General features: G+C 45.3%; 1 protein-coding gene across 5 annotated transcripts in view; it reads left to right on the top strand.

Moving 5' to 3' along the window:
- The window catches only part of LOC116982681 (RNA-binding Raly-like protein), a 730,325-nt gene that overhangs the window by 579,205 nt on the left and 126,854 nt on the right, over nucleotides 1–24,266 (top strand). The window lies entirely within an intron of this gene.

The raw sequence follows: 24,266 nt of genomic DNA, 5'->3' as shown, positions 1-24,266 counted from the left end.
TCAAGGGCTTGCTTCCTTGCCACTTTCTTCACTGTCCAGCCTTGCTTAGTGTTGGTCTACACTGGGATTGCTCTGTTATAGACCCACTGATTAAGATCACAGCTTGTAATGCTAAACATGAATGCTAACCCAATGAATGCCAACCTCTTCGCTTTAGTGACAGCCAATTTAGTTTAGTTTAGTTTAGAGATACAGCACGGAAACAGGCTCTTCGGCCCACACTGTCCGCGCCGACCAGCGATCCCTGCACATTAACACTCACTCGGGACAATTTTTATATTTACCAAGCCAATTAACCTACAAACCTGTACGTCTTTAAGATGTGGGAGGAAACCGAAGATCTTGGAGAAAATCCATGGAGGTCAGGGGGAGAACGTAAAAACTCCGTACAGACAGCAGCTGTAATCGGTATCAAACCCGGGTCTCCGGTGCTGCATTCGCTGTAAGGCAGCAACTCTACCGCTGCGCCACCGTGACTGCCCCAATAGTACTAATTAGAATAAACTTGGTTGTATCTGTGTCTCGCTGTTTTACTTCTCACGGTTCACTGTGACAATGAGACCATAGACTTCCCAAAACAGTAGATTTGAGCTGATTATTGGTTGCTGGGACATCTGCTTTGTCTTCATGGTCTTTAGAGAACTATCATGACCATTTATATCACCTCTCATCTTCTTCCCATTTTTGGAAAAAAAGAATTTGGTTAAAACGCAGCACCGTTGAGAATCACTGCTTTCCCGCATCTTCCCTGCAGACAATCAGGTTACAAAGTCCTGAAACATAAGTGTCATTAGTGGAGATTATATGGCAGGAGCAAGCCAGCCCTCCCCTCATCAAACTTCTTTCTTGTCTGCTCTTCGAGTGTCTAATTGACAAGCGTTCAATCTACTTCCCCTCTCCATTATTGCAACACTTGTTCTAAAACCACTGGGGATAAATTCAGATTGGGAGATTAGCATAAAACCCACTGCTTGTAATAACAAAGGGAGAGTAACAAGATATGGCATAAACAAATAATTTTCAATAAGGGTCTCTTAAGATTCTAGTCATTTTGGCCCCATTCATTATTTGCAAAGAGAAAACAAACTGAAGGCAGATCTAATGAAGTGTACATGAAAGCAGGTGGCAACCACAGTTCCTTTTCACTGTGACTGCATGGGATACATGCTGGCTTGGTTCAGTGTTATAAGATGCAGTGGGACAATACCTCCATTTACACCTGATTTTCATTTCCATTTACTCAAAAATATAAACCTGTGGGAGACTGGGGAATATAAGGTAACCTGCCACTTTGTAATCAACCATCTTACGCCATCAAGCAAAGGTCAAACTCCACAAAAGCCTACACAGGAATCATACAGTGGGTAACAAAAGCAACTGGAGGTGATAATAAATTCAAAAACTGCTGAAAGCACTTAGCAAGTCAGGCACCATCTGTGGAGAGAGAACCAGAGTTAACATTTCAGGTTTATGATCTTTAATAAGCATCCATTTATTTCAGATGATGTATAGGATTATTGGAAATGGTAGTTAATGGTCAGTGCAGATTTAATGGGCCAAAAGGCATATTTCCGTGCTAACTCTAACACATTTTATTATTACGGCAATGAGAAATGTGATGTAAGATTACAATGGTATATTGATCAATTGTGCCAATGGGCCGAGGAATGGAAAATGGAGTTTAATTCAAATAAATATGAGACATTGGATTTTTATAAGAGAATCCTGGGCAGGACTTGCACAGTAAATGGTAGGGCCATGGAGAGTGTCGTTCAGAGAGAGAGACATAGTGTGCAGGTACATAGTCATACTGCATTAATTTCAGGAATACAAAATAATGCTGCCTCAGTGTATGTATGTACAACCATCCCATTATTTGAATGTAATGGAGAAGCGGAAAGGTTCAGAGGTTTTTGTTTACAGGAGTCACCAGCATTGTTCTTGGATGGTGTTAGTGGGAGTCTGAAGAGGGAAGCATTAGCCTGGTTAAGCCATGGAATCAGAGTCATATAGCATCGAAACAGGCCCTTTGACACTACTTGTCCATGCTGAGCAATTAACCCAACCAAGCTAGTCCCATTTGCCACAATTATTCATCTAAACTTTTCCTATCTAGTGACTGTCTAAGTGTATTTTAAAGGTTGTTATAGTACTTGCCTCAACCACTTCCTCTGCATGATCTCATGCCCTCTGGTTGCTTGGTTCCCCAACCCTGAGATGTCTGGAGGTAATGCAGGATGAAGGCTTCGACAGCAGATCAGCTGAGTCGGAGGTGGGACTCAGCGATGGCATGGGATTCAACTGCAGACCTTAAATGTAATCATTTCCATGACAAGGGCAACAGGTAAGCTGGTGATGCTTTAGTCAAGGTCACCCTGCCTTCCCAGTTCATTTCGGGCTTGCATTCAGTTTTGTAGAAACCAACATTAAGGCATTTACTTCACAGTCCCCAGTAAAGGTGACTTCATAGTGGCAAGTAGCTCAGCAAAAGAAATGAGGCAATGTACTGTGGCTGCCAGTTGTAAGGTGAAAGGCAGTATATCATTCTTCAACTAATTGAATCTCACTTCCAAAAAGCAAATCATTGAGATCGGCAATGATTGCATTTTTTGATTGCAGTTGGAGGGACTGCAAGATAAGGGGTAGCTGGTTTTCTCGCATTGGTGCTGAAAGCAAGTTTAGTCTTTATTACCATGTGCTCCCCAGACACACGGTGTAATTACAGAATGTCAGAGCTGTTCAGTGTCATGCCTGAGTGGAATACAGGTTTGGGCATGCATATAATCAGACACACTCATGCACTACCTTGCCAGAGCTAAGTGGCAGCTTATCATAGCTTTAATGGAATACATTAGCCGTCAGTGCGTGAAGAGGCGCTGAGGTGGAGATGTGGTGTTGAAGAAAGGCAGGGGGGGCATTGTGTTCAAACAATGGGAAAGTCCATTGTTAAAAGCAGTGTTGATGTTGCTGCAGATTGGTGTTGGCAATGGTTTATTATTGTCACATGTTTATTATTGATACAGTGAAAAACTTTTTATCTGAGGAAGGGTATCGACCCGAAACGTCCCCCTTTCCTTCTCTCCAGAGATGCTGTCTGTCCCGCTGAGTTACTCCAGCATTTTGTGTCTATCTTCGGTTTAAGCCAGCATCTGCAGTTCCTTCATACACATGTCACCTATCCAAGTTCTCCAGACATGCTGCCTGGCCCACTGAGTTAATCCAGCACTTTGTTAATTCACTCTTTGTTCGTTATTGTCACGTGTGCCGAGACACAGCGAAAAGCTTTGTTTGTGTACTATCGAGTCATATCATACTGCAGATAAGTAGAATCAAGCTATAGACAAATACAACACTTATGGCAAAGAGAAAAATACCAGAGTGCAGAATGTAATGTTACAACATTATAACATTATATGCCTACTATGTCCATGTCAACCATTGCACCCATCTATTCCCATCCCATTTACCTGCACTAAGTCCATGGCCTTTTATGCCTTGGAATTCAGGTCTCTATGTGGGGAGAATATAAAATAGGATTTATATTTGATAAATGTAAATGGATATTCAGCATATAGTTGGTGGGCCACAGAGTGATTCCATGCTATATGACTCTCTGGAAGACGAATTGAAGATCAATTTTCGAGATTTTGCCTCGGGTGCAAATATATTGTGGATTTTTCAACTCTTTAGTTTACGTTTAAAACCCCAGCACGAGAAGACCACTTGATAAAGCTGGTTGCGCTAAAACAGGTTTGCTTACTTCCTAAGATAGACACAAAAGACTGGAGAGACTCAGCGGGACAGGCAGCATCTCTGGAGAGAAGGAATGGGGGACGTTTCGGGTCGAGACCCTTCTCTCTAGAGATGCTGCCTGTCCTGCTGAGTTACTCCCATCTTTGGTGTAAACCAGCATCAGCAATTCCTTCCTACACATTTGTTTACTTCTTGTGTGACTTGGTAAAATGTCAGGGAATATGGGACTGAGGGAATCCCAAAGGAAGTGATCATGTATTGTAACGCCCCATCCAGCAGTCCGCAGCTCCAACTAAAGCCCACCAGGCAGGTTTCTAGCTGCATTGTAGTAATCAGATTTTACAGAAGTGCGTCTTGTGGGTCTGTTGCTTTTTACAGAGTCCGGCAGAGATTTGTGTGTCAGCCAATGCACTGGTTTGACTGTGCAAATAACCAGCAATAGTTCCTGATTGGGAGCAATTGAAGTTATTGTGGTGACTGAAGGGAGATTGTAACTGAATCCATCGCAATGCAGCGGCTCCTGAAGTCAACATCTTTGGATAGCAGCAGATCTGCTCAGGGTTTTTGGGTCTGACATTTTCAGCTTAATCTTCACTCCCTCTAAATTTCGAGTTGCAAGGGCCATACAGCATCGAATGATGTACGTCAGCCCAACACGTCCACACCTGCCACATCTGCAATCACACCAGTTTTCCCCGCACACTCTCAATGACCCCCACCACACTTGGTTCCTCTACCACCACCTCGGGCCAGTTCACAGGAACCAATTAACCTTCCAATCTGCACGTCCGTGGGATGTGTTGGTATGGGTTTATTATTGGCAGGTGTACTGCAATACAGTGGAAAACTTTGTTTTGGGTGCTATCCAGGCAAATCATACCAAACATGAATACAACAGATAATGCAAAAGAGAAAATAAACACAGTGCAGAATATATTGTGGCCGCTACAGAGAAAATGCAGACAAAAACAGTGCAAAGGTCATAATGAGGTACATCATGAACATCAGGGGTGGGAGATTGCAACCTTCACGTCGTCCGCCCTGTTTCGACTGCAGATGCTGGAAAAATCGAAGGTAGACAAAAAAAACTCAGCGGGTGAGGATTGCATGAGGTTGAGTTTCTCCAGCATTTTTGTCTACCCTCTGTGAACACGTGATTTGATGCCTGCCATCCGGGGAGGGGTGGGGGCGAGATCCATGTGTACACGCGATAGATGTGACCCGCCATACGCTCACAGACATGCGTCCCGGCCCCTATGCTGAACAAGGTTGCCAAACCCTGGAGTTAATGGAGAAGAGGCTGGTTTGAGTAGTGGACTGGACTGTGTCCACAACTCTGCAGTTTCATGTGGTCTTGGCCAGAGCAGTTGCCATAAGCTGTGATGCATCTGGATAACATGCCTCCTATGGTGCATATGTGAAAATTGATACGAGTCAATGAGGACATGCCAAATTTCCTAGGATTTAGTGTGCTCTTTTGGGCGTAATGTCAATGATGGAGGGAACTGGACTACTCAGGAGAAACCCACGCAGCCACAGGGAGAACATGCGAACTCCACACAGAGAACACCTGATGACAGGATCAAACCTGGGTCAATTGATCTGTAAGGCAGCAGCACTAACCTCACTGCTCGTATCCACTGCAGGATGAAGTGGTTCTACCATTGCAAGGGAGTTGTGGGTAGGAGGGCTTTGGGTGCCAGGCAAGAGGGGAGCTTGGCGGAGAAGATTCTAGTGTCGTTCAAACAACCGCATTGACTCTTTGGAATGAGGGGCCTGTTCTTGTGCTGTAAGTGTTATTCAAATCCATCATGAAAACTGAGCATGTTTGTAATGGAAATTATTAGGATAATGCCCACAGGACAACGGTATTAGCATGTCAAGGATTTCCTCTTAGACTTCCTTTGCTTAACGTTGACAAAAATGTACAGCTACTACTATTGCAAATAGATGTTATTTGCAACCATCCCAATTAATATAATTGCAACACATGAAATAATAACCTATTTAAGGGCGATTTACCTTGTCGTACTGATTGTCGATCCGCCCTCACACACACTCCCCCCCCCCCCTCAAAACTCTGCAATACCTTGTCATTGTCTATAAGCATCATTGTGAAGTGAAGCTTTCAAAATTCCAATTATCATGCAATTAATTAAGAGAAAGGCTTGCGAGAAGAAGCAAAATAATTAATGAATACATTCCAGCTGACAGTGTGTGGCAGAGGAGGTGGTTTGCATGCTTGATGTTCTGCACAGTGGTAGAAGTAAAGGTCTTTTCACATTGGTTTATGGCCAATAATTTGTGGCCTTTACACGAAAGGGAGGAGGGATTCTGTCCCTGAAGACACTTCTAATTGTGGGTTTCCGAATAATGAAATCCAAATTTGACCCACCACGCAACCTTGGAGGTCGCTATTTTATTTCTCCTTCTTATAAATCTTTGGGGTGAAGTGGTTTCTGTAAAATGACCCAGCAAATCCGAGCCGACCCACATTCACCCATATACCAGTTCTATCCTACACACTAGCAACAATTTATTGCATGTCTTTGGTATGTGGGAGGTATGTGGTGAATCTTTGGACTTCATTGCCACAGGCAGCTGTGGAGGCTACATCTTTTGGGTCTTTTTAGACTTTAATATAGCGTGGAAGCAGGCCCTTCAGCCCACCGAGTCCATGCCGACCAGCTATCATCCTATGCTTTAACACTATCCTGCACACTACAGACAATTTACAATCTTTTTGCAGAAGCTACTTAATCTACATACCTGTACGTCTTTAGAGTGTGGGAGGAAATTGGAGCACCCGATGTATAAGAAGCTAAATATTTTCTCCACGTTACATGAGGGTTAGTCTGCGAATCATAATATCTCAAACGAAAAATCTGCTGGCCCAGAGATGAAATGTGTGTGGAGAACGCTGGGCAGGCCGTACCTGTGGAGAGTGAAACTTTGAAGACCTTAACAAAGGGCCATGAAGGTAAGATGGTTCCCATTTAACGAAGGGAATGAGGATATCCAGAGAATGCTGGAAATGTGGACCTTGTTGCTGGTTGAGATGACGGGAGGTCTTGCTGTAATGGAAAGATGTCAAGAGCATCGTGCAGTTGGGAACAGAATGTTCTGCAGGTAAAGTATGGTGGGAGAGTTTGGTGTGGATCATAAGCGCTAGTATAGGCCATTTGGGCCAAGTGGCCCAAGCAAGGAATAGAATTGAGCATAATTCCTGCTGTCATGCCATTAATTATCCCTATCTCTTGCAAAGACGTCATCACCTGCTCTTGATTTCTCTGTCTCCGCTGCATCTGCCTGCAAGAATGGTCCTGACCCAAATCGTCACTTACCCATGTCCTCCAGAGATGCTGCCTGATCAGCTGACTTACTCCAGCAATTTGTGTTTTGACAATAAACTCAACGACGATATCACAACGTCACTTGTTCCTTCAAACCTTGATCAGGTAGCACGATACATGTCTCCAAAATGACCACATGGCACAAATGTAAGATCCACAGCATGTGATTTTGGGTACTCTGCATGCTGATTTGATTCTGAACACACATGGTAATTTGTGGAGCAAGTCTGGGCACCAAAGTGACGAGGGCATTACTGTTCACACAGCACACCTCCAGATTCAGGGATAGTTTATTCCCAGCTGTTATCGGGCAACTGATCCATTACAATGAGAGAGCGGTCCTGAGCTACTATCTATGTAATTGGAGACCCTAAGACAATCTTTAAATGGATTTTGGACTTTATCTTTACACTAATTGTTATTCCCTTGATCATGTATCTGTACACTGCAGTTGGCTCCATTGTAATCATGTATTGTCGTTCCACAGGCTGGTTAGCTCGCAACAAAAGCTTTTCACTGGACCTCAGTACACGTGACAATAAAATAAACTAAACTAAACTAATGGGCGGGAGTGGATACAGATTGAGGGATGTCAGCTCTGGCTGATGGGGAATTTTAACTAATTAATTGAATCTGGAATTTTAAAAATCTAAAGCTATTTTCAGTGATGAAAACCATGAAGCTTCTGGATTGTTGTTGCTTTACGTTGCTCCATGCAATTCCACACTGTGGTAGAGAGTAGGAGCAAGGAGAGAAAACTGAGAGAGTAGATTATCTCAAGGGATCAAAAGGAGTTATGTGAGGAAGTGGTGCGTTGTAACCTGTGCACCTCGCAAAGCGCCCGGCGAAGGCTCATTTTATTGATGGTGAAAAATGAGCAGAGATGTTATCCCTCCGTGGCTGAGTTGACTTTCCCACTGAATAAAGTGGACCCGAGACATGGTTCCTTTTCAATGACTGTGTCCATTATAATCTCCCACTGTTGCTGATGGCATAGATTTAGCCATGTTCCATTATGTCTGTGCCTCCTGATAATCGACTGCGAGTCATTTTTCAACAAGCGGTGATGGTAGATAATTCTTTCAGTGTAGTGGCCTCCTTGTACGGGCGCCCAAATATAAGATGAATACACTCCCTGCATACCTCCATCACAGGGAGTCATACAGCATAGAAACTCTTGGGCCCATCGAGTCCGCACCAACCAACAAGCATCTGCTGTATTTCTACTCAACCCACTTTATTCTCCCCAAATTCCTTAAACCAAATTCTTCCAAAAATTAAAAACCGGCCGAGACTTAAAATAGATTGCCGTTTTAAAAATCGGTAATTTTTTAGTCGAAGCCGAATTGCGATGCTAGTTGAAGGTAGTTGCCGGAGGTTGCAGGTGTTTGCCGGAGGTTGCAGATAGTGGAAGGTAAGGTCTTCCACTAGCTGCAACCTCCGGCAACTACCTTCAACTGGCATCGCAACCGGCTTCGACTAAAAAATTACCGATTTATAAAACGGCAACCTATGTTTAGTCTCGGCCGGTTTTGAATTTTTTGAAATAATCGCCGGAACATAGAAGAAGCGGAAACCACTTTCGACCATTAGGGAGACTGACAAAAACCTCCGGGAACCTCCGGGAATCACACGGAAACCTTGGGTGGGGCGCAAAGTCTCCAGAGGTTTCCGTTCAGGTTTCCAAAGTGGGACAGGGGCATAACTTGTGCGTCTAAGCGTGCTTTTTTGTTCTGGTTTGTGTTTAAGGCTTTCGCTGGAAGGTAATTCTTACAGGCGAGAAACTGATGATTTACTTGAACTTTGTTGGCTTGAGAATCACATTCTTTGCCTCGTAAAAAAGACACAAATTGTTGCAGTAACTCTGCAGGTCGGGCAGCATCTCTGGAGAAGATGGATATGTGACGTTGCAGGGTGAGACCCTTCTTCAGACTGATTGTAAGGGGGGGGGGCAGAAACCTGGAAGAGAGGAGCGGCAGGACAAAGCCTGGCAGGTAATAGGTGGAGTAGTAGGAAGGAACTGCAGATGCTGGTTTATACCAAAGATAGCCACAGAATGCTGGAGCAACTTAGCCGATCAGGCAGCATCTCTGGAGAAAAGGAACAGGTCTCATTTCGGATTGGAACCCTTGTTCAGACAGAATAAGGGTTCCAACCCGAAACGTCACATGTTCCTTTTTTCCAGAGATATTGTCTGTCCCGTTGAGTTACTCCAGCATTCTGTGTCTATTGTAGGCAATACGTCACTGAGGGGGTTTGATAGGCAGATGGTTGGACAAAGGCCAGAGGTGAAAAGACAGAAGATGTGAGACAAAAGGATTGAGTTGCAAATTGTAAAGGAAGATAGGTGGAAGGGGAGGGGAGGAAAGAAATCGGTGCGAGTGCAGGTAAGAGAGGGAGAGTGTGGAAAGAAAGGGTGGGGTTTGGGGAATGAGGGAGAGGGAGGGGGTTAACTTACCTTTGAATCTGCCCCTACTCTGGTAATGGTAACGCCCTAACACATTAACACTATACTTTATACTCTGGCATTCTTCTCTTTGCAGAACCTGTGGCTTGGTTGCACTGATGGATGGCATAACTTGACAGCATAGCACGCAAACAAAGTGTTTCATTGTACCTTGGTACACTGGACAACAACAAAACACTAAACCATACAACAAACCACCATTGGTGAATTGGAGAGGAATTTCAATGAACAATCTGAGATTCGGAAAGAAAAACTAATCGCTAATAACGGTGACCGCAAAACTACAGATTTGTCATAAAAACCCAGCTGGCTCACTGATTTCTTGCAGGAGAGACAGCCTAGTGATGTTACCCAGATCACTATGTGACTCTGCAACCATCTGTGCCCTAAGAAAGCACAGCACAAGGCCCATAAATGCTGGATCCTGTGACGATGGATCTTGCAGAATGAATGGACAAAGCCAAAGTTGATATGTACAGACATGGGCTTTTGGCAGCAACAAAGACTAAGTTTGCGGACACTTGCACAAGGATGCAAAAATCTGTTAAAGCTTTTTATTTTTTTAGCAGGACAGATTGTGAATCTGGTTTACAATAATCCAATGGTTTCACAGTCTGATCAGTGGAAATCAGGATGCCATGCAAAGCCCTGCCTTTAGATTGGATTGTCCAGGTGTTTTTATGACATTCAGACATTGCAGAAGGGTTGTCCTGGAGTTTCTGGGGATTAGACATTAATTTCCCAACCACTGCTGCAGCTAAACCAAACCAAGATGCAGACATTACGTTCTTGCTGTTATCTTCATCATGATAACATTGTTGGATCACAATAAAACGGTGTCAATGACTTATTTGAATTAGGGAACCACCCAGTCAAGAACAGCAATTTGATCATCCTACAGTATGTAACTGTGTGAGTGTCGTTTAACTGGCATTGCAACACAGGGACTACATTCTAAAAGTATCCCGATGACAGGCTGTGTGGTGACATTCTGAAATTCAACCGTACATAAAGCTCATTATGAGTTGATGAATGTGTGGGTGGGTGTGACTGTGCATGCTCTAGACAGCCATACATATTAGTCATGTAGTCATACTGGTCATTAGGCATCAGTACAAACCAACACTTTGATCTTCTGATCCCCCTCCATCCATGAACCCCCATCTGCGGAAAGATTTTGAGAGATTTGGTGCTGGTTTATTTTCAGTGTCATGTCTAATGTGTTCGCTGGCCAGGGACACACATGAATAATGGTCTGCTGTTAATTACAGGGACTGGCAGTGTCAGTTGGAGGATGCATTGAGGGGAGAATCAAGGGCACTGATAGGCCCACCTTGCCCTTCAAACTAACTGTGCCTTTTATCATGATCTTTGTGCTCAGAACCAGTTTGTGCACTATCCCTATCCCTATCCCTCCCTCCCTCCCTTTTCTGTAGGTTATTGATCTCTATTCATTGAATGAACCTCCACAACATCCTGGAGTAGAGAAATCCAACTGAAACAAGGCATTTCTTTTCACCTTGTACTTTAACAGCGTGCTCTGGTCCTGAGAAGACATTCTGAGGAGACCTGCAAAATAATTGTAGATTTCCATGAAACCATCTCTCATTTTCTAAACTAGAGGATTCAGGCCCAATCTACTTAAGAGGCTGTCCCACTTGGGCGACCTGATCCGCGAGTTAAGAAGAGTGTCTTCGACCGACCTTCAGGCTCGAGGTCACTCGCCTGGAAAGCCTCGAGCTGGATATACCGTCCGCGTTGAAACCGCAAGCTGGATCATCCGACCGCGCGCACACACACAAACACATCACAAAGGCGGGGGGCCAGGGAGAGCGGGGGAGCGCTGTCTGAAATTCACACCCGCGATGAAGAGGAAGGTAAAACGGCTGCACAGTAACGGTAAGTCCATTAGAGAGCGCGGAGGGGGGTGGGGGAGAGAGGGGGAGAGAGGGGGAGAGAAGGGGGGAGAGTGGGGGAGGGGGAGAGAAGGAGTGGAGACACTTTTAAGAAGTTTAATAACGTTTAGCGGGCATTTAACCTACCGGTCGGTTTTCCTTGGTCCTGAAAACTCCAATCAGCCAATCAAAATGCCCGGTCAGTGAAGGAGATTGCCTACGGCTGCCCTCGACTGCCTGTAACTAAATAGCGATCCCACTCCACTGCAGTACGAGTTCAAAAGAGCCATGCCAACCAAATTGTACTCGCGGAAAATGTTTCAACATGCTGAAAAATGCTGAGGGCGCGAGTATTCGGGAACTTCCCTCGAGCATGAAGGAGAGTTCCAGTGACCTCATAGGACCTCCTAGGACCACATGTCGACCATGCTGCGAGTTTGAAGGTCGAAGACACTCTTCTAAACTCGCAGATTAGGTCGCCCAAGTGGGACAGCCCCTTAACTGCCCAAGTGGCAAACCATATATCCCCGGAGTCCGGTGAATCTACACTGCATTCCCTCTATGGCAAGTACATCCTTGATGGCCAGAAGATCCTGTTATTTAATAGAAAAACGTACACTAAGTACAATGGTATCCCACCAATATGCTATACAATTGCAGTATATTTGTAAGCCCAGGACTTGAGTACACAGCTACCTGATTGATACAAGTGTATGTAAAACCTACAATTGTTCTTCAGATCTAATTAAAGTACAACGTATGTTCCCTCATGTATATCTTCATCAATTGTTTTGTTGCTGTGTTATCTGGGCTTCATTTTGTGTGAATGGGCCACACTGCCCTGACATGCTGGAGCAGGGGATAATTACCCAGCATCACACTACAATAACTGGACTCTTTCATTCATAAATGGCCGTCAGATTTGGGACTCGATCACAGCTCATTTCCTAGTAGAGGCACAAGAGATTGAAGATGCTGGAATCTTGAGCAAAAAATAAAGTGCCTGACCTGCTGAGTTCTTCCATCGCTTTATATTTTGCTCATTTCCGAACAGGTTTGCCAGATATGTACTGAGGTCCCGGGAATCAAAGGTCACTGTTTATCACACTCAACCAAACGACCCCTCTCTGGAGACTCATTCATCATCTTCAGAGGGGATAATTCTCAGCGTCCTCTTGAGGTTGACATCGCCGGCCCACCTTCACAGCAGAGAGGGGATTTCAAAAACAACTTCGTGATGACTGGCAAATAGCAGCATTTCAATTGGCCACCGTAGAAACCTCCTGCTCCATTCATGTTTTTGTGTCCTGTGTTCATTTTTGCAAGCGGTGCACATTGTGAGCAAACTCCCAATGAGAACCGAATGTGGCTGTGTGTTTATCGCCACCTCCAGCTGTGCTCCTCTGTTGGCTCGCTGATCTCACACACAGATTAGCAGGCCTTCAATCTTGCTGGAATGAGTCGGAAATATAGCTGGGAACAAGTGTGTGAATATTTTAAGGCATTTCAATGTAACTAATCTCTCAAAGCTTTTTCTTAAAAAGCAGACCTACGAGTGAAACTTCATTAAGCCACGATGCAGTTTGCACTTAAATCAGAGTTTTAATGCAGAGAAACTGGCCCAGAGACAGGGTGACCCGAGCAACATGGGTGATCGAAGGATTATAAGGATTGAATTTTGGGTTTGTGTTCCTTGGAAGATTGGAAGAATGAGGATGTCGACATTCAAACATGTAAAATGCTTGGGGGGAGTGGGTTGTCAGGCTACATGTTGAGATGTTTTCACCAGTGGGAGAGTCACGAACAAGGAGACAAAGCTACAAAATAGGGTGCTGGTCGTTTGAGACTGAGGTGTGTAGAGATTTCTTCACTCAGAGGGTGGCAAATGTCGGGAATCTCTGCCCCTGAAGGTGGTGGCGGCTTGATTAAGGAATCGAGGGTTATGGGGAACTGGTACGGAAGGGAAGATGAGGCTTGCACAGATCAGCCATGATCATTCTGAATAGCGAGGCAAGCTTGAAGGACGGAGTGACCTCCTCCTGCCACAATTTCTGTGTGTTCTGTAATGGTAGAGAGGTATTGCGAGCTGGGGGCCCGGACACTGGAAGGTGCAATCACCTAGAGGCCAACATTGAGAGTGCGTGGGAGGGTTGTTGGAGGTTGCAGCATTTGGAAGGGCAAAGGATGGAGTGGCATTTGGAAGCAAAGACCAAGAAAGGAAAGATCATTTGTCAAAGATAGACACAAAATGCCTTAGTAAATCAGCGGGCCAGGCAGCATCCCTGGAGAGAAAGAATGGGTGACGTTTCGAGTCGAAACCCTTCTTCAGACTGAACCTTCAGCATTTTGTGTTTATCTTCCATTTAAACCAGTATTTGCGTTTCTTTCCAACACAAGGTTATTTTATCAGTTGTTTACATAAAGCAGGAAGCTGCTGTGGTTACTGCCCCATGGCCCCTGTGGGCTGGCCCGGAGGCCTCCTGCAGGTGTCAGGTGAGGCAGCGTGGAAGATGAATCAGGAGAAACTAATGGAATATGAATACAGTTCAGGCAAAGGATGCCGTCCCCTCTAACTCAGATGGTAGGCTGAAGACTAAGCTAGCAATCTGCTAATCGCACCAGTCGAATTTCAGTTTTGTTATGATCAACCAAGCCAAGTTGAGCCAAGGTGTGGGGGGGGGGGGGGGGGGGGGGGAAGGATAGGCAGACAGTGCTGTAGCAACTATAGATAGACCTTTGTGCCCAAACAATGCCAGGTTTTAACGCTCAATTCAAATGAAATGAAATCAGATCACTGGTATATTTTAATTGATGCGTTATTTAAAGGTGGGGTTTATAGAGTCTACACTCGCACAGCATGAAAACAAACCCTTTAGCCCACCAAGACCATGCCAACTTTAAAACATTTTATATTAACCCTACACTAGACTATTTTAATCTCCCCACAATCTCAATAATCCACCCCTAATTCCCAGATTCTATCACTCACCTACACACTCGGGACTACTTACAGTGGCCAATTAACCTCCCGACCCGCACACCTTTGGCATGTGGGGGGGAAGCCAGATACCAGGAGGAAACACACTCGGTCACAGGGAGATCATGCAAACTCCACACAGACAGCAGCTGAAGGACAGCCGGGAACAATCCTGTTCTGCTGGAGCTGTGAGGCAGAAGCTCAGCGCGCCTCATCACAGTGTTGGCCAATGAAATGGAGTCATTCATCTCAGTTCAGTCTGAATCGATGTTCTCAGGGTTTGTTACATTTAGAGGAGGTAGGATTGGAAGTTGTCATAATAAGATATCTTCCTGGACCCAGGAGAGGGTTGAAATGCTGCAACAGCTAAACTTAGCATAACAATGCTATTATTGTGAGAATGCCAGTGTGGAAAATTGGAAAACGTTCAATAAATACCTTGTGCCACTTATAAGTGTCTGCAAAATGTTGACATGGAATGAACTTTCTAGTAATCGCTGGCTGCCTTTGCATGTTTTGACTGCCAAAGATACATCGCAGGTCAAGTATTTCCTTCTAAAAAAGGGAATTTGTTGCTCATGTCCTGAAAATGTATTGCCTGAAGTGCCAACAGGTATCAGGGATTGAATCAATCACTGCAAACCCTTTGTCCCTCAGAACAATTGACTCATCTTGCTTTGCCTGCTTTTGAAACTTTTCCATCTGTCCCCGCAGCATAGCACACGCAGGAACAGATACAATCATATCAAACTGTCCCCTCACCCCTTGCCACAGCCTGACATAATAGACTAGACACAACTCTGTAGAACCATACCCCAACCCCTTACCACAGTCCTACAACTAGTGGACCATATACCCCCCCCCCCCCCACCTCCCATCCTCACCACACCCCAACTCAAACTGAACATTGCACACCCCTGCAGGCCATGTGGTGGTGGTGGTGGTGGTGGTGTAGTGGTTAAGTGCCCGGTTCAGGGACTAACCAACCATGATTAAATGCTGTGGACACGGGTTCAAATCCTGCCAGAGACAACTTGTTGCAAACCTTTAGAATTCTCCTCCATTCCTTGTCATGGCTCTCACACACTGGGCCATACAAAGCCCCACAGAAACCTCCTCAATCCTTCACCACAGACCTACACATGTCTGCGCCACACACAAGTCTGTGCAACTCTCCCTACCCTTCTCCACAGCCCTACACAAACGGGGCCACACGCACCCTAAAGAACCCTAACTACCGTACAGAATCCTCTCCAACCCTTCACCACAGACCTACAATAACCAAAGCCGACACTTCCGTACAGAATTCCCTCCAGTCGCCCACTATAACACTACACACAAGCTGTACTGTGGGCAACTCCACACAGCACCCTTCTATCCTTCACTATGGTCCTACACAAATTGAACTATACATCCTGTTCCATCTCTTGGGGTTGTCTACATCAGTTGGATCCATCTTACATGAATCCATCACTCCCATGTCATCCTTCCAATCTAATTCTTCCACACCATGTGTCAGAGCTTCTTCATTTAATCTTCTTTGGAGGGGTTGGGGGTTGAGTAAGACATGGTGAGCATTCTCGGCAGTGTGGTATTCACGGCCCATTACTCGTCCGTGTGAGAGTGTGAGGGTGGAGCCATGCAGAGGCAGCACCGGGTTGCAACGGCAAATGCCCTCCCCTGAAGGGCATTGGTGAGCTGGTGCTTGATGTTTAAGGGGGCAGCTCCTCGAATGTCCAGGAGAGGCGTTGAAGACGGTCACGTGCTGAATGGACACGAGATGAAACGGGCTTTGTCCAAATTCTGGATGAAGAGCCTGGTCACATTTTTTGAAGGAAGTGGACTTTGTTGGTGGGATGTTATTTCAGAATTCAATTCAATTCAATTCAATTGCTTAAAGGGCAACAACAGCTTAAAGGGCAACAGAAGCTGTTGTTAAGTGGCTTGATTAAGAGCCTGTTGTCAAAAGACATACTTGGTTGGGTCTGGAGTCACATATAGGCCAGACCAGAAAACGGTGGAAAATCTCCATCCCCGGAGCACATTACTGAAGCATTTTTATTACCATCCTGCGATTTTAAAATAAAATTCTAGATTGCCAACCAAATTGAATAATTCGACAGCTATTATAATGGGATTTGAAGTTGGGCTTGCTAAGGTCAGTAACGTAACCATATAGCGCTCACCACCATTCTGGGCCACTGCATTGTCATACTTGCAAACCTTCCTCAGAAAACCACAAAAGTGCAGAAAAATAACCACTGGGATAATCATAGTCTGAGGCTGATATGTATGCCCCTGTCCCACTTAGGAAACCTGAACGGAAACCTCTGGAGACTTTGCGCCCCAGCCAAGGTTTCCGTGCGGTTCCCGGAGGTTTTTGTCAGTCTCCCTACCTGCTTCCACTACCTGCAACCTCCGGGAACCGCACGGAAACCTTGGGTGGGGCGCAAAGTCTCCAGAGGTTTCCGTTCAGGTTTAAGACACGTTCAAAAGCAGGATTTGAGGGACTGAGTTGCATGGAGAGATTGGGCAGGCTGGGAATTTATTCCTTGGAATGTAGGAGACTGAAGGGTGATCTTATAGAGGTGTATAAATTCATGAAGGATATAGAAAAGGTGAACACACAGAATCTTATCGCCAGGGGTGGGGAATCTAAAACTAGAGGGCATTGGTTTATGGTGTATTTAACAGGAACTTGAAGGGCAACATTTTCATACAAAGAGTGGTGGGCACAGAGACCAAGTTGCCAGATGATGTAGTTGAGGCAGGTAATAACAACGTCCTTAAGACATTTGGACAGGTACATGGATAGGAACGTTTTATAGGTGAAACGTAGGCAAAGGGGGCTGGCGTCGATGGGCATCTGGGTCAGGATGGATGTGTTGGACAATGCTGTGTGACTGTTTATTTAGAATGCTTGATTCGGCTCAACACTGGCCTGGGACAGTACTTGCCATGAATAGGCTTCATACAACTTGATGCACTATTTTCAGTGGAAACAAACCCATATCAACTGGCAGGGAGCAAATTAGCCCCTTGGAACGTGACTAATAAATGGTACTTAGCTGCCTGCAAGGATTCAGCAGGATCCAGGGTACTTGGAATTACTGCAGCGGGACAAAGGGACAGTCGAGGTTGACCTGTGTCGTGCTACAAGCTGTGACGGAACCTGGTTCTAATTAGAGTGAAGCTTATACCCCAAGACATAATCGCCTATTCTAGTCAAGGTAGTGTTTCTCTGCAATGCAAAGAGAACAATGTGCATGTATTCAGCACTTTTCACAGTCGGGAAGCAGCTTTGATATGCAGTCATCCTTTTAATGCAGAAAGTCCAGCATCAAATCTGCACACAGCAGGCTCCCAAGAGAAGCAATGACCACATTTCTCCAAAACCCTGGTGGACAGATGGCCATTTACTGTGGGGGGGGGGGGGGGCACCAACAGTCATCTCACTTACAGATTTCCACTGAAAATCCCACGTCGCCTTGGTTGCTACCAAACCGGCATCTCAATGTTTAGTTGGGAATAAAATGTACTCCCAGGGACTGATACTGAGTTCACGGAGGAAGTACAAGGTCTGACTGGTGGTGCCTGCACTGGGATTGAGAAAGGGGAGGTCGGAAGAAGGATGTGGAAGCTATAGAGAGGGTGCCGAAGAAATTTCCCAGGATGCTGCCGATGTGAGGTTGGACAAACATGGATTGTTTTCTGTGGAATGTCAATAATAGAGGAGAGAGCTGATAGAAGTATAACAATTATGGGAGGAAAAGATAGGGGTAGACCATCAGAACCTTTTACCCAGAGTGGAAATGTCAAAGATTGGAGGGAACTCACTACTAATGTGGACAGCCTCCCACTAGACCTCTCTTTGTCTTACATATCTCTATGAAGCTTCCCATCAGCTTTCGCAAAGGAATAAGATCCCTGCCTTTGTTAACGGTCCTGGTGGCTATAGACCCATCATGCCATGAAGATTCTCATAATTTTTTTCCAATGCCTTCACATCCTTGCATCCTTCCTATAAAGAGACGGGATTGAATATCCTATACTCAATTTAGGATATAAATCGTCAGAGCTTTAGATGTTTAGGAAGTCAAGGGATGTGGAGAATGGCATCGAGGTAATAGATCCTCCCTGATCTTACTGAATGACAGAACGGGGATCAGGGCACATGGAGATGACTCCTGCTTCTACTTCTAATATTCCTTGGATAGTGTCGCAGAGTGATACAGTGTGGAAACATGCCCTTCGGCCCAACTTGCCCACACTGGCCAACATGTCCCAGCTACACTAGTCCCATCTGCCTGCGCTTGGTCCATATCCCTCCAAACTTGCCCTATCCTAATGACTCCGCTCTGGCTGGAGAATAAAGCTGAAGGGTCAGTTCACTGATGGGACAACCAGCACCCGGCCACCTCCACCATAAATTGCCCTCTGAAACGCTCTTCTCAAACCACTGGACTGCACTACCTTCCCCAGATGCGTTTGACTCGCCTCTGGTGAAGATAAATAACGGAGACAGATCCATTAAAAGCACCTGAAACAGATCAATAATTTGCAAAAGGTAAGTACCCAGGCTTTCCTCCATCTGGTAGAAATCCTTTACTAACCCTGACACTGTGATGGAAGATTTCGGAGATTGCAGCTTCAATGGCAGAGCCGTTGTGACAGCGTTTTATTGGCAAACTGTCTCAATAACGCATTGTACACTCGGAGCTTCACTGTACGGCTGGCCAGGAGGAGGGAAGGAAATTACATTTTCAAAGCCACACTAGATAATACAGTTCTATCAATGGAAAATTGCAGTCGTATACAGCATAATACAGCTGCTTTCTGCTCCACATGCGTGAGCCCTAAGCTAGTAAGTGATCATTCCTCTCGCTCGCTTTCTCTCTCTTCCTCTATCTCTTGCGAAGGAGTTACTTATCCAGAATAAGCTGCCTTTGGGTGAAGTGTACACAGATGCATTTACGATCTGGGGTAAAATTGCAGGTGCGTTCATGCAGGGTGTCAATCAATCTACATCTCCATACTCAGTGTGAAAATATAATATTAAATGCCAGGAGGTCACAAGTTAAATCCCTTAATTTCTGGCTTGCGTTATATCTGCATCCTTGATATTCATGACATTTGAATGAAACTGGTTATCTCTCAGTTGAAATGCATTCCAACAATTCCTCTCTCCCTCTATCCTCGCTCTGCTTTGTTCTTTTGTTCTCCCTTGTCCACCACATCTTTCACCTCCGTACTCCTTTCCTTCTCCATTCTCCCGCACTTCGCCTAGCTGCGTTTTTGTCCCTTTTATTCCCCAGACCCATCTCTTCTCAACCCTTCCTTGCATTCACCGTCTTTTTCACCTCTCCTAGGATAGTTAATCCAGGAGGAGGCCAGTCAGCCCATCAATTCCCTGCTGTCTCGTGATTTGTTTGGTTTAGTTTCGTTTATGATCACTTTTCTTGCGTGCTAACCAGGTCAGCGGAAAGACAATACATGATTACGCTCGAACCATTCACAGTGTAGATACATGATAAGAGGACCATCATTTGTTTCCTTTCCCCAATTTTTCCAATCAGGGCTGCAAATAATATCCTCTCAGGTGTCTGATCATTAACCTTAAGAGAGCCCTGATTGGTTTGGTTGCTACACCTTTGCAGGCAACAAGTAGAAAACAAACGCACATTATCTCCTGAATACTTAAATCATATTCTCACACCTTAAACTGATTCATTTCTCTCTGTCTGCCTTATCTAAATGTGTCACGGCTTGTTCCCGTTTATCAAATCTCTGCTCAGTTCCCTTTCCTCGAAGGGCAAAGTTCACCGTCTCTAACTCTGGAACCGAAATCCCTCATCAATGGACCCATTCACATCCTTCCGAAAGTGTAGTGACCAGTTCTGGATACAATACTTCAGTTGTAACCTAGCCCGAGCTGTGGGCAGGTTTGCAGTCTGTGCCTCTAGGAATCTCATGCTTTTTTCCAACCAGTAGCCCCCCCCCCCCCCACATGTCGTGCCACTTTCAAACATTTGTCCATGTACACACCCAGCTTCTGCCAGTTGTACGCTGCACATTAGAGCTGTGATGCTCGGCCTATCATTATCTGATCATTAATAACCCATTATCTGTTATTTGCACTTTATCAGTCTATTTATTCATGTGTGTATATATTTATACAATGGTATATGGACTCACTGATCTGTTTTGTAGTAAATGCCTACTATGTTCTGTGTGCTGAAGCAAAGCAAGAATTTAATTGTCCTATCAGGGACACATGACAATAAACACACTTGAACTTAAACTATCTTGTCTCTCTGAGTGCTCCCTAAATGCACCAGGCCAAATTCTCCTGTCTTAAATTCCAACTACCATATACCCTACTGCCCATTTTGCCAGTCTGTGTCCATTTCCACTTCATTGCTAACCCCCTTGCTGTTTGTACAGGAAATCATCATCTGCAGATTTTGTAATGTCACCTCCCATACCCATACTTATGTCTCTTTCTTTCATTCACTTTCCTCTGAAAGGAGGAACCGGTGGGGGGGGGGGGGCTGGGGGGGAACTGCAGCCCCTCCATTTTTTTTGGCGAGGCATGCTTCATAACCCGAAATTCTCCGGCCCGCAGACGTATTTTTCTCTTCTTCTGAGGACCTCCGACATCCAGAATCTCTGAACAGGCGCACAGTGAGCACGACAAAACCACGACCAGCCGTGGCGGAAACCGACTGCCCCCCCAAAACCCTCCCTCTCCTTCGCTCAAAGGCCAATCACAGCACGGTTCACAGTCGAGATATGGGGCAGTGAACGAAGCGCTGTGATTAGCCGTCGGGAGGGAAGTTGGGAACCGAGAGAGAGAGAGAGAGAGAGAGAGAGATTCGGCCCCGAGAGAGAGAGAGGGAGTTTGCCCCGACAGAGAGAGAGAGAGAGAGTCGGCCCTGAGAGATAGTCGGCCACGAGAGAGAGAGTTATAATTGAAATTGTAACACATTTAAATTTTTTTGGTCAAATTTTCAATACTGCGGAAAGCACTGCCGTCAATCCCGGGGGGGGGGGGGAATGGGGGACATATCCCCCCACTTTTTGAGTTGGGGATGGCCTGTATTATCCCCCAATTTTTGGAGGTCGAGCAACATTAAAAAAAAAAAAAATTTGTGCCACCCTCCCCCCGCTCGGTCGCTCCACTCCCTCACGGGGTATCCCCGAGGCCAGTGATCAGTGATCGCTCAGCCCCCCACCCCACTTTCAAAAACGTTCTGCAGCCCCTGTAGCATTCCCACTAATATTGACAAGTAACTACAAAATTGCCATCATTCGTTAGGTTAAGGTAATGATGTTTCATTGTGAAATTCAGTTGCATTTTTTAGCTGTGTGAACAACTTCAGGTTGTCACATAATGCGTTATTTCCATGACCATATTCTGGAACCTGGGTGTAAATTTATACGAGGCAAAGATTCCACAGGTAGTAGTGTGATTATGGAATAATAAGCCAGCAAAGTAGTGCACCTAGTAAAGCTTATGCCTCGCAGCACCGGGACCCAGATTCAATCCTGAGCTTGTGTGCTCTCTGTGTGGAGATTGCACATTCTCCCTGTGACCAAATATGCCTTTCCCCCTGGCGCTCTGGTTTCTTCCCAGATCCCAAAGACATGCGTGTCGGTAGGATTATTGCCTGCTGTAAATTTGGGGGTAGAATCTGGGGGGGTTTGGGGGGGAGGGGTGTTGATGAGAATGTAGGGAGAATATAAAATGAGACTAATGTAGGATTGGTGTAGACGGGTGATTATTAGTTGGCGTTTGACTCTGTGGGCCAAAGGGCCTGCTTTCAATTTGTATCCTTCTGTGACTCTATGTGATAACGACCAGATAGTCTTGCCAGTGATGTGAGCCAAGGGACTTCCATGCGATTTTTTAGACCTCTGTGTAACATGTCATCTGAATTGCCACAGATACAGCATTGTAACACATGCTCAGAACAACTCCAATGCGAATGTGGATTAAAAGTGGTCCCATCATCTTCACCACTTAAAACCAACGTCTCTCTTTCTCCCAGTTGTGACGAGGGGTCACGGGAAGAGCGTTCACGTCGCGGCCTTGTGTCCACCAACCATTCCACCACGACACACAAGAAGCACAAGTAGCGCGAGACGCCATTGTGTGGCGATGTCGGGAAGTGTGTTTATCTCTGGCTGAACCATTTCTAATCTTGTGATGTGGGCTCGATAAGAAGAGTTCTGATGATGGATCCTGGACCTGAAGCGTTAACCGTTTCTCCTTCCACGGACTTACCGGGTGATTTCTGTGTCTATTTCACATTTCCAACATCAGCAGCAATTTCTGCATTTGAAACTTCTGATCCCATTCCCTCCCTGGCAGGCAGACCGTGAGGTTGGGAAGCTGGAAAAGGAGGAGCAAGAGGGAGTATATTGTGGAGCCTGGGAGGGTGTGAAGTTTACGGAAAAGTGTTGCCTTGATGCTGACATTTTCTCTGCACTTAGCCCAAGATGTTGATGGACAATATGCCATCCAAGGTAGCAGGTAGCGTCCTTTGATTGCAGAGCCGAGGAATGACACCACAAAGCCGCCAGCATTCATGAATTTCTAATCTTTGTATTGCTGTAAGGTGCAATATTTTAGTAACTGCCTATCCATTGAACTGGAACTCTTACTGACTGGGTAATGGGGTTGCTAAGTAACACATTTTGACTGCGGCCCAGTGCACTGCTCAAATCATTGGATGTTTGTATTTTCTCTCAATAATTCTTTATTCTGCTTTCTCTTATTTGGGGGAGAAAGTAAAACCTTGGACATTTCATCGGTGTCGTTCTTCTGAAATGTTTCAACGGGGAAGGAAAGCTGGAGGTTTTTCTTCTCTGCGTGGAGCAGGCTGCGCTCAGTCAGAAAGTGCCAGGAGTCAGTCACTGAAAATATATATATGTGTGAATAAAGAGATAGAACAGCAGTGGGAAATATTTTGAGTGGAGACAGTGGGAGAATCCTGGGGAAACTGAACTGTAAGAACAAACCTACCAGCGAGGACAGACCATGGTTGCACATAAAAACATGAACAAACATGAAACAGAAAGGAAAACGCCTATTGCATGCTACGCACACAGTGAAGGAGAACATCTGGAAAGGAAATGCATAAAACACTGATAATCAGCCATCCAACCATTCGGAAATCTCAATGATTCAGTATCTGGCTCCCCTGGTGCTGATTCCCACATTCCTCCTGCACACCAGGATCCAGTTCCTGTGCAACCTTGAAACGTCACGGATTCTGTTTCCCATGCGGTCTTGAAACTTACTAAGCTCACTGGAACATTTAGAGTAGTACTATCTGTAAACGATATAGCTCATCTGGCACCACCTAAGGCCCCAATGTGGCAGATTAAAGGTGTTTCATAGATACATAGAATAGATACATAGAAAATAGGTGCAGGAGTAGGCCATTCGGCCCTTCGAGCCTGCACCGCCATTCAATATGATCATGGCTGATCATCCAACAGTATCCCGTACCTGCCTTCTCTCCATACCCCCTGATCCCTTCAGCCACAAGGGCCACATCTAACTCCCTCTTAAATATAGCCAATGAACTGGCCTCAACTACCTTCTGTGGCAGAGAATTCCAGAGATTCACCACTCTCTGTGTGAAAAATGCTTTTCTCATCTCGGTCCTAAAGGATTTCCCCTCTATCCTTAAGCTGTGACCCCTTGTCCTGGAATGCACAAAGTGACTGGAGGTGTAATAATGGTACAGATTAATGGCCCAAATTTAACTCAGGGCTAATCTTTGTACTTGGGGTGCGGGCCTTGTATGGGA

The sequence above is a fragment of the Amblyraja radiata genome, chromosome 17, assembly GCF_010909765.2.
Source record: "Amblyraja radiata isolate CabotCenter1 chromosome 17, sAmbRad1.1.pri, whole genome shotgun sequence".
Classification (NCBI taxonomy): Eukaryota; Metazoa; Chordata; class Chondrichthyes; order Rajiformes; family Rajidae; genus Amblyraja; species Amblyraja radiata.
The sequence above is the reverse complement of the archived record's forward strand: the minus strand, read 5'-3'. Positions and strand labels throughout refer to the sequence as shown.